We start from the raw sequence: 9,362 nt of genomic DNA, 5'->3' as shown, positions 1-9,362 counted from the left end.
GGAAAGAGGTTGTGACCCAAAATCTCACAATACATGGCCACGGTCATCCTCTCCTGAGTAGAGTACAGTCGTCCTGTCCCATGTGCAGAAAAACACCCCCGAAAGCATGATGCTACCACCCCCATGCTTCACAGTAGGGATGGTGTTCTTGGCATGGAACTCATCATTCGTCTTCCTCCAAACACAGTTAGTGGAATTATGACCAAAAAGTTCCATTTTGGTCTCATCTGACCACAAAACCTTCTCCCATGCCTCCTCTGTATCATCCAGATGGTCATTGGCAAACTTAAGACGAACCTTGTCATGTGCTGGTTTTAAGCAGGGGAACCTTCCCTGCCATACATGATTTCAAACCGTTGCGTCTTAGTGTATTATCAACAGTCACCTTGGAAACGGTGGTCCCAGCTCTTTTCAGGTCATTGATCAAGTCCTGTCGTGTAGTCCTGGACTGATTCCTCACCTTTCTCAGGATCATTCATCGAGATTGACCATCATGTTTAGCTTCTTCCATTTTCTAATGATTGCTCCAACAAGCTGCTTGGCAATTTGTCTTTATCCAGCTAACAACCTCACACAAGTGCATCTGATTCAGGACAATACATGGAGTGGAGGTGGCCTTTTAAAGGCGGACTAACAGGTCTTTGAGGGTCGGAATCCAAGCTGATAAACAGGTGTTCAAATACTTATTTGCAGCTGTATCACATAAATAAATCGTTAAAAAAAATCATACATTGTGATTTCTGGATTTTTCTTTTGGGATTATCTCTCTCACAGTGGACATGCACCTACGATGAAAATTTCAGACCCCTCCATGATTTCTAAGCGGGAGAACTTGCAATATAGCAGGGTGTTTAAATACTTTTTTTCTTCACTGTACATATACATACAAACACACCTCTCGGGATAATTACGACACTGTTGCTGTTGCAGTTGTTGACTGACCCACATTTTAGATTGTTGGCCCGTTGGTCCATATTTACTGGAGACAACGGATTTAACCAATCTGAATAAAGGTGGAAATTGTCCCAAACTCTTCAACAAATGGCAAGGGGCGGCCCGTTGCTTCAGCTTTAATCTTGACAGTGAATTAAACCAATCAGGCTGTAGGACGAAAGCAGGGGGTCCAGTCGTCACTCACGCTGCTAGTTTCAAAGTCGTGTAAGTGGTGGTCATCAACCCCGGTCCGTGAATCGGTATCTGTCCATGAAGCAGATCTTCCTGAGACTCCAAATTGTGTGATTGTGATTTTGAGTGCGAATGGTTGTTTGTCTTTATGTACGCTACGATTGGATGGCAACCAGTTCAGTGTGCCCCGCCTCCTGCCTGACCATACCTGGGATAGGTTCCAGCACTCCCGTGACCTTAGTGAAGAGAACCGGCTCAGAAAAAGGACGGATGGTTGCAAAATGAAAACTAACTGGCTGTTCACCACAGTGACCGCAGTGCATCTCAACTGACAAGTCAAGACTGCACAGAACGCTCCAGCAGGTCCGTTTCCACCCCCAGCTGACTCGCAAACGACAGCCAAGCTCAAAGAACCAATCAGTTCATAAACTGATTCAGTTTATTATATTCACTGAAAATATTTGTTATTTTGAACAAAACCTGAACACAAAAAGACAACACTAGACTGCATGTCAGTTACGTGATACATTACTAAAAATAAGGCCAGAAACTAACTGACCTGAAACAGGAGCGTTTTAGTCTGATTTGACCTCAGACTATGAGACAAAAAAAATGAAATGTGTGTTTTTGTACAGGTGTATGTTCACTTCTGGCTTAGGGTTGTGTGTGTATATATATATATATATATAATATATATATATATATATATATACATAAATATATATATTATGTCACATCTTGACAGCCAGTCTGAAAAAAAAACCCAACTCGAAACAGATTCCGCGGTGAAAAAAAAAGAGTTGGGGAACACTTGTGTGGAGCGAAGAGCAAGTTGTAATGTGGAAAAGAAGCCGCGTGAAATTGAAGCCTCATCTAAGATGCTGCAAAATGTACAAAAATCATCGACATGTTTGCTCGAGGAACCGTTGTAGCCTTCTCGTCCGTGACAGTAAAGCAACAGCAGGTTGAATGAGAGTTCACTGCCACCAAGCAGCGCTTGTATCGCAAGTCAAAGCAAAAAATATATATAAATCTGATCAAAAACCTGTCTCAGGTCACTTTTATCCAAAGGCAACATCAAATATACTCTATATACTATAGCTACAACTTCAGTCTCTAGAAATATGATGGGGGGGGGGTTAAGTGTCATGAAATTGCTGATTTTTAGTATGCTATTAATGAAAAAACGCCAGCCGGTATGGACCCATCCGTTTTTCACCACAAAACCTGATTTTGACATATATGGCTTTTTGTAACTCCGCGATGAAAATCCTCTCGAGGGACTTGTTTTCAACAAGAAGCAGGAAGTGACGTTGGAGGCAGTAGCGCGCTCAAGCGGACTCGTTTCTTTCTATTAGTTTTACCTGCGGGTAGGTAGCTCGTTGTTCCTTCATGCTAGCCAAAATGCCGGCTCGTTGCATTGCTGGATATTGCTCGAACACTCGGGAGGATGGATTCGCTCTTCGTACTTTTCCAAAAGATCCGGTTCGCCGTGGAAAATGGATTACACAGGTGCAAAGGACAATAGCTTCTTGGGTTCCAAATGACAAGTAGGTGTGTACAAGAAACAATAGCTGGGGGGGCAGCGCGTAATCTGTAAATCAGGGGTGCTAAATGTGTCGACGCATTGGAAGGCTTCCGTGCAGCACCCGCTGGAAGGACGGCCTCCGGAGGCCTTGTGGATCGCTACCGGCCTTGTCGACAAGGCCGAGCCTGCCGGCGGCCTTGTCGGCCGGGGTGGCTTGTCGCCGCGGTGGCTCATGTCCGCCACGGAAGTGGGCGTTTATCACCGCCGTGGAGGTGGATAGGGCGGGGAGGTGGTTTGGCCGTGATGCGCATGTCTTCCCTTGTGAATCGCCACCGGCATGGCCTTGTCGGCCGGGGTGGCTCATATCCGCCGCCGAAGAGGATCGGGCGGGAAGGTGGTTTGGCCATGATCCGCATATCATCTAAATATGGCTCGACACAATAGGGTAATATTGCGCCGGACACTTCACTCAGTTGTGAGATGTTCTCTTCTTCGAAATGAGCTTCCGTGTCTGAAGGGGGCGTGTCCCATAATCGGGGCCACAGCGTGTTTTCAATGGCGAATGTCCAGGGTGACATCACGGACAGTAGATGCAGCCAATATGGCGACCACTTGGATGTCGAATGACACTTCCGCAACTTTGTGCATGGATGACTAGCTCTCCGCTTATATTTATTTTTTTTATAGACCTTGAAGTGAATCATGTTATATGTATTTTTCATTTCAATATCTATTTTAAAATGTTTACAGGGATGACACTTGATCTTTAAAATACTTTCATCTTCTTTTCTTTTCCTCTATCGTGTGGCCCAATACACCCTGGAGAGGTCAATTGGCATCCCTGAACAGATTGTTCTTTGAATATTTGTAATTCACAGGATATACAAACACAATCAGTGCGGACGTTATGTACTCGATGTAGCGGTCTGTCGAAGAGAAATTCCCCTTGATACTAGACATGCACACATGTACCAATCTCGCCCGCACTCGCAAAGTCCGTTCCAATTCCTTCCTCTTGCAGCATATGTGTGTACCCGTGTGTGCATAGGGGTGATGGAGGGCCCACTCCAGGAAGGAAGCTCGGGTAAATGCATCACTCTAAATAAGTGCCGAGAGTTGGCAGCGAGGCTGCCAGGACGCCTCATGAGAACTCCGCTTGGACGAACCCATCGCACACACCGACACACGCTCCGACCACGGACACACACGGCGCAACCTTTAGCCGGGATAAGGAGGATAATAAGTCACAGGCAGCGCTGGACGTGGGCCCGGAAGGTGGTCTTCATCCGCCGTGCGGGTTGAGAGTCTTTTGGTCTTTGGCCATCGTGGAAGAGGAAGTGAAGAGGAGAGGAATCTCTCACTGTCTGCGGTACACTGTGATGCCCTATATAGTGAATTTGAAATTTTGTAGTGCAGTTCCAAGTGAGTATTTGTATCCCCTAAAGTGGTCTGAATTGATCGCGCATTAAATAGCGATGGGCACTCAAAAAGCAATATATCCCACGATGCAGTGCGCCGGTACAGAATAGACAACATGGATGGTCGGGAAGTGTTTTGTTGAACTGACTAAATATCTACGTAAACTGACACTCGGATGAGTGACTGAATTATTGACTTACCAACTGTCCATCTTCTTTGCCGCTTATACTCACGAGGGTCGCGGGGAGGGTTGGAGCCTATCAAAGCTGTCAAGCTGGCAGGAGGCGGTCATAAGCAGAACGTTAGTGGGGACCCAAATGCATGACTCGGTAAGCAGTGTTGCGTGTTTTTGGGATGTGGGAGGAAACCGGAGTGCCCGGAGGAAACTCACGCAGGCATGGGGAGAACATGCAAACTCCACAAAGATGTGTCCGGGATTGAACCCGGGACCTCAGAACCGTGAGGCCAACGCTTTACCAGCTGAGCCGATTTACCAACTAAATAACTATAAAAGACTGACTACCGTAATTTCCGGCCTATAATCTGCGACTTTTTTCACACGCTTTCAACCCTGCGGTTTATGCGGTGATGCGGCTAATTTGTGGGGGGTTTTTTCTCACGGCCACAAGGAGCACTTGAGAGGAAAAGGTAAGGAATACATGTGCCAAGGAAGTTACTTTTACTGGTATATTCTGTTAGCGCTGCGCTAGTGTTAGCCCTGTGCTAGCGTGTTAACGCTGTGTTACTGCCTTGTCTCAGTGATTTTTACTGGTATGTTTTTTTTAACCAGCCCTGTTAGCGCTGTACTAGCGTTAGTGCCACGCTAGCATGTTGCTGCTGTTACTGCCGCATCTCAGTGATTTAGGTATATATTTTTCTTAACTGGCCCTGTTAGTCCTGTGCTACCATGTTGCTACTGTGTAATTGCCCCGGCTGTTTTTTTTTGTTTTAACAATGTTTTTTCTTTTTTTTTACCAGCCCTGTTCGTGCTACTGTGTTGTTAATATGTTAAGCTAAGCTAAGCTAAGGTATTAAAACTTTGAAAACTCTGTGTATCGTCTATCTTTGTAAATATCTCGTGTTTCAATGTGGGCACTTGCAGCTTTTACACAGGTGCGGCTTACGTATGTACCAAATGGTATTTCCTTTACAAATGCACCGGGTGAGGCTTATAATCAGGTGCGCTCTGTAGGCTACGGTAACTCATGAGTTGACTGATTAATAAATTGGTTGAAAACCTTGGATTTGACAAGAGTGAGGGTTCACCACAGCAGGGCATTGGCATAATTCATTTGGTAGTTTTTTTATTTTTATTTTTTTTTTACACCAGAAGTCCTTCCCGCCGTGACTCACCTGTTTTTTTTTTTTTTTTTTGTTGCCAGTTAAGTGTACCTAATATTGTGTCCGGTGGAATCGCGTACTACATGATGCTTGAACACATCAAATAGTGTCAAAAGCCGAAGGTGCATTGAAGAATAACACAGGTGAGAAGAACATATTCCTCTCTTTTCTGTAGATGTGTGTGTGTGTGCGTGCATATGCGTGTGTGTGTGCGTGTGCGGCACACGTGTTTGAAATGGAAATGCTTGTGGAGACAAGACAGCACGACACCTGGTTGAATATAAAATCTAACTTTTTTTTCCCCACAGAAGAAATACGATATTCCTGAAATATGAGATTATGTCCATTTTCTTTGGGGAAAAAAATGTGACAGCTTGTTGTACATATGTTGATGCTTTTTTTTTTCCCAAAAAAATGTGACTGAAGAGAACCTGAATGAATGAATTGAAAACCCGACCCAGATATCTGACTATACTCATTTAAACCATCCATCCATTTTCTTAACCGCTTATCCTCACAAGGGTCGTGGGAGTGCCAGAGCCTATCCCAGCTGTCAACGGGCAGGAGGCGTGTCGCCTCATTTAAATTAGTGTCAGACGATTTAAGAATAACACACGTTTGTGAAGAAAAAGCTCCGGCGCATATGTGCATGTGTCTTTGGAACGGAAGACAAGACTCAGCGCACCTTGTCGTGGGGAGGAAGTCCCTCCGAGGGCGCCACACAAACCTCAATCTCCCTCTCAACATCATCCCGCTTAAGGCAGCCGTGACGGCGTCGACAATGCTTCAAACAGCTGTGACGATCGTTCGGTGAGAGGCAGTCGCATCACGCAAACTCCCAAAGTTTGTAGCCTAAATTCAGGCTCTTAAATACGCCATCCATATGGTCGTCGCAGTCGGTCAAACATCAAATAGTGTATTTTTGGGGGGCTTTTTACGCCCACCCAAATCTATTTTGTACCCTCCAACATGGCTTTGTTCCAGACATCTGCCTTTCCTTATTTTTGAGGATAAAGTCATATTTTTCTTCAGAATGTCAATAATAATGTTGGATTTTTGGGGGGCAGGAAAAATCTGAAAAACCTTCTCTTTTAATTTCCCTAAAAGTCTGTCTCTTTTTCTGAAGTTTAACTCTTTTTTTTTAAAGCAAATTTATACAAGAAAAAACGCTTGCTCTAAAATAATATGCATTTGTCTGCAATAAAGTCCAACTATAGTCAAAAACAATAAAGACTAAAAACGAAAAAAAACAAACAAACAAGACTTTAGTCTCAGAAACAAACATTTGTCTGGTGGAAACCTCCTGTAGCCAAGTTTAGTCAATTTCTTCACTGCTTATCCTCACAAGGGTCACAGGGAGTGCTGGAGTCTATCCCAGCTGTCAACGGGCAGGAGGCGGGGTACACCCTGAACTGGTTGCCAATCAATCGCAGGGAACATCGAGACAAACACCCACACTCACAATCACACCTAAGGGCAATTTAGAGGGTCCATTTAATGTTGCATGTTTTTGGGATGTGGGAGGAAAGCAGAGTGCCTGGGAGAAAACCCACGCAGGCACGGGAAGAACATGCAAACTCCACATAGGCGGGTCCGGGATTGAACCCGGAACCTCAGAACTGTGAGGCCAACGCTTTACCAGCTGATCTACCGTGCCGCCCTGGTCATTTATTCTTTTTTTTTTTTTCCTCACAAATCTATGCTAATGGTCAGTCGCCACTTGGTTTTGTGATTTAACAAAATTATTGATGAACCTAAAATGTTGAAATTGGCTTGCTCCCTTCATTGATGCAACGTTAGTGGCCTATTTTATTTGCGCAGAAAAGTTTTGGGGGATCCAAGGATTCTGCCAAACACTAGCATCCAGCTATTAGGCACATGCTAGGATCTTCGAGGACTATTCTAACTCTGGACATTCGTTGGAGCCTACTGTCCTTTCACTGTCCAACGTGGGACTCTGCCCAATCATCGCCTATGGAGGATCGCTTCAACTTTAAACGGTATTACTGTCATGGCTCTGCCGGTCCAGCCCAGGCTAGTCGCACTGATTAGGAGGTACACACCTGCACCTCATACGATCTGATGAACCCCGGTGTATATATAGGTCCCTGGGGACGACTGGTCCTTCGCCAGATCGTCGCAATTCATGCCCCGTTCCTGCACTCCCGTGTCTCTGACCGTGAACCCGTGTACCGACCTCAGGCTGTTCTCCGACCGACCCCGTAGGCCTGACTCCTTTGACACTCCTGCCTTCTTTGATCGATCTCCCGTGTACCGACTCCTGCCTGCTCACGGACTTGCTCTCTACGCCCGATGTCCTGACTGCCGCTGCTGCACTTGACTGTCGACCTGATCCCCGACCTTGGAACAAATAAACACTTTTCCCAAAATGCCTCTGCGTCTCCGGAGTCCTGCATTTGGGTCCTCTTCAGTCTCATTGGGTTGTGACAATTACTTCAGGAGAAATATTCTAGAAGATCACTCTTGGAATTCCTTCACAGATTCCTGTTGTATAGTAAAAATAAAAAAAACAGCATTTAAGATCAGTTGTTCTTAGGTTTGTTGCAAAGATTCTGGTGTGACAGCCTGACAGCGTCAGAGAATCGCGAGCGATCTTTATCTCCACTTGCTGCCGCTGTTTTAATGCTGTTAAAAATGGCTCAGGGATACAAGGCGACTTTGAAGATCACTTTCCTCTCTAATTCTGCACTGGAAAGCAGGGAAAGATGCGCGAAAGTGAAAGATGATGTCGACGAGGGATGCCCGCAGGGGGGGGGGGGGGTCTTTGAAAGGTTCCGTCTGTCATCGCGCAGCTGGAGTTGAGATAAGAATGTTTGTGTACCTCCAATAGAAGTTGGGTTCTTTGGGTCTTTCGACGCAGCAGGTAGGGAGAGGTTAGTGTTGGGTGTTTACCCCAATATCCATATTATTCCAATTATTTTTTTCCAGTGTATAATATCCATCCATCCATTTTCTTAGGCGCTTATCCTCCCAAGGGTTGTGGGAGTGCTGGAGCCTATCCCAACTGTCAAAAGGCAGGAGGGAGGGGACGCCCTGAATTGGTTGCCAGCCAATCGTAGGGCACATAGAGACAGACAGCCGCACTCACAATCGCACCGAGGGGCAATTTAGAGTGTCCAATTATTGTTTTATGTTTTTGGGACGTGGGAGAAAATCGGAGTGCCCGGAGAAATCCCACGCAGGCACGTTTAGAACATGCCAACTCCACACAAGCGGGACCGTGATCAAACCCGGGACCTCAGAACTGTGAGGCCAACGCTTTCCAGATGATCCACCGTGCCCCCCAGAGTATAATATATTAATAATATTTTTGTATTTTTTTCTACTCTATATTCAAATCTGATTTTAATATTAGGTATTTTGCATCTATTTGTTTCTTTTTTATAATGTGTATTTTGTGATGCTATTTTTCCAATACAGTACCGTAATTCCTGACCTACTAAGTGCACCAGGTTAGTAGCCTCACCCAGTACATTTGTAAAGGAAATACCATTTGGTACATAAATGGGCCATAAAGTGCCCACAGTGAAAGTCACATTGAAACACGAGATATTTACAAAGAAAGATGGTGTACAGAGTTTAACGCGAGTGATGCTGCGCTAATGCTAATGCTAGCGCCAAGATAGCACCGCGCTAATGCTAATGCTCACGCTAGCACCGGGCTAATGCTCACGCTAACAGGGCTGGTTAAAAAAACAACATACCAGTAAAAATCCCTGAGACACGGCCAAGGTCAGACCGGTAAAAGTCACTTCCTCAGCACATATATTCCACCAGTCTCACTCTTACTCAATTTCCCCATTGCGGCCATTAGAAAAAAAATCCACAAATTAGCATAAACCGCAGGGTTGAAAACGTGAAAAAAGTCGCGTCTTATAGGTCGGAAATCACGGTGCTTTTATTGTCAAATGTTCTGTGTATTTATTTC

This window comes from Syngnathoides biaculeatus, chromosome 6, assembly GCF_019802595.1.
Source record: "Syngnathoides biaculeatus isolate LvHL_M chromosome 6, ASM1980259v1, whole genome shotgun sequence".
NCBI lineage: Eukaryota > Metazoa > Chordata > Actinopteri > Syngnathiformes > Syngnathidae > Syngnathoides > Syngnathoides biaculeatus.
Note: the sequence above shows the minus strand (reverse complement) of the source record.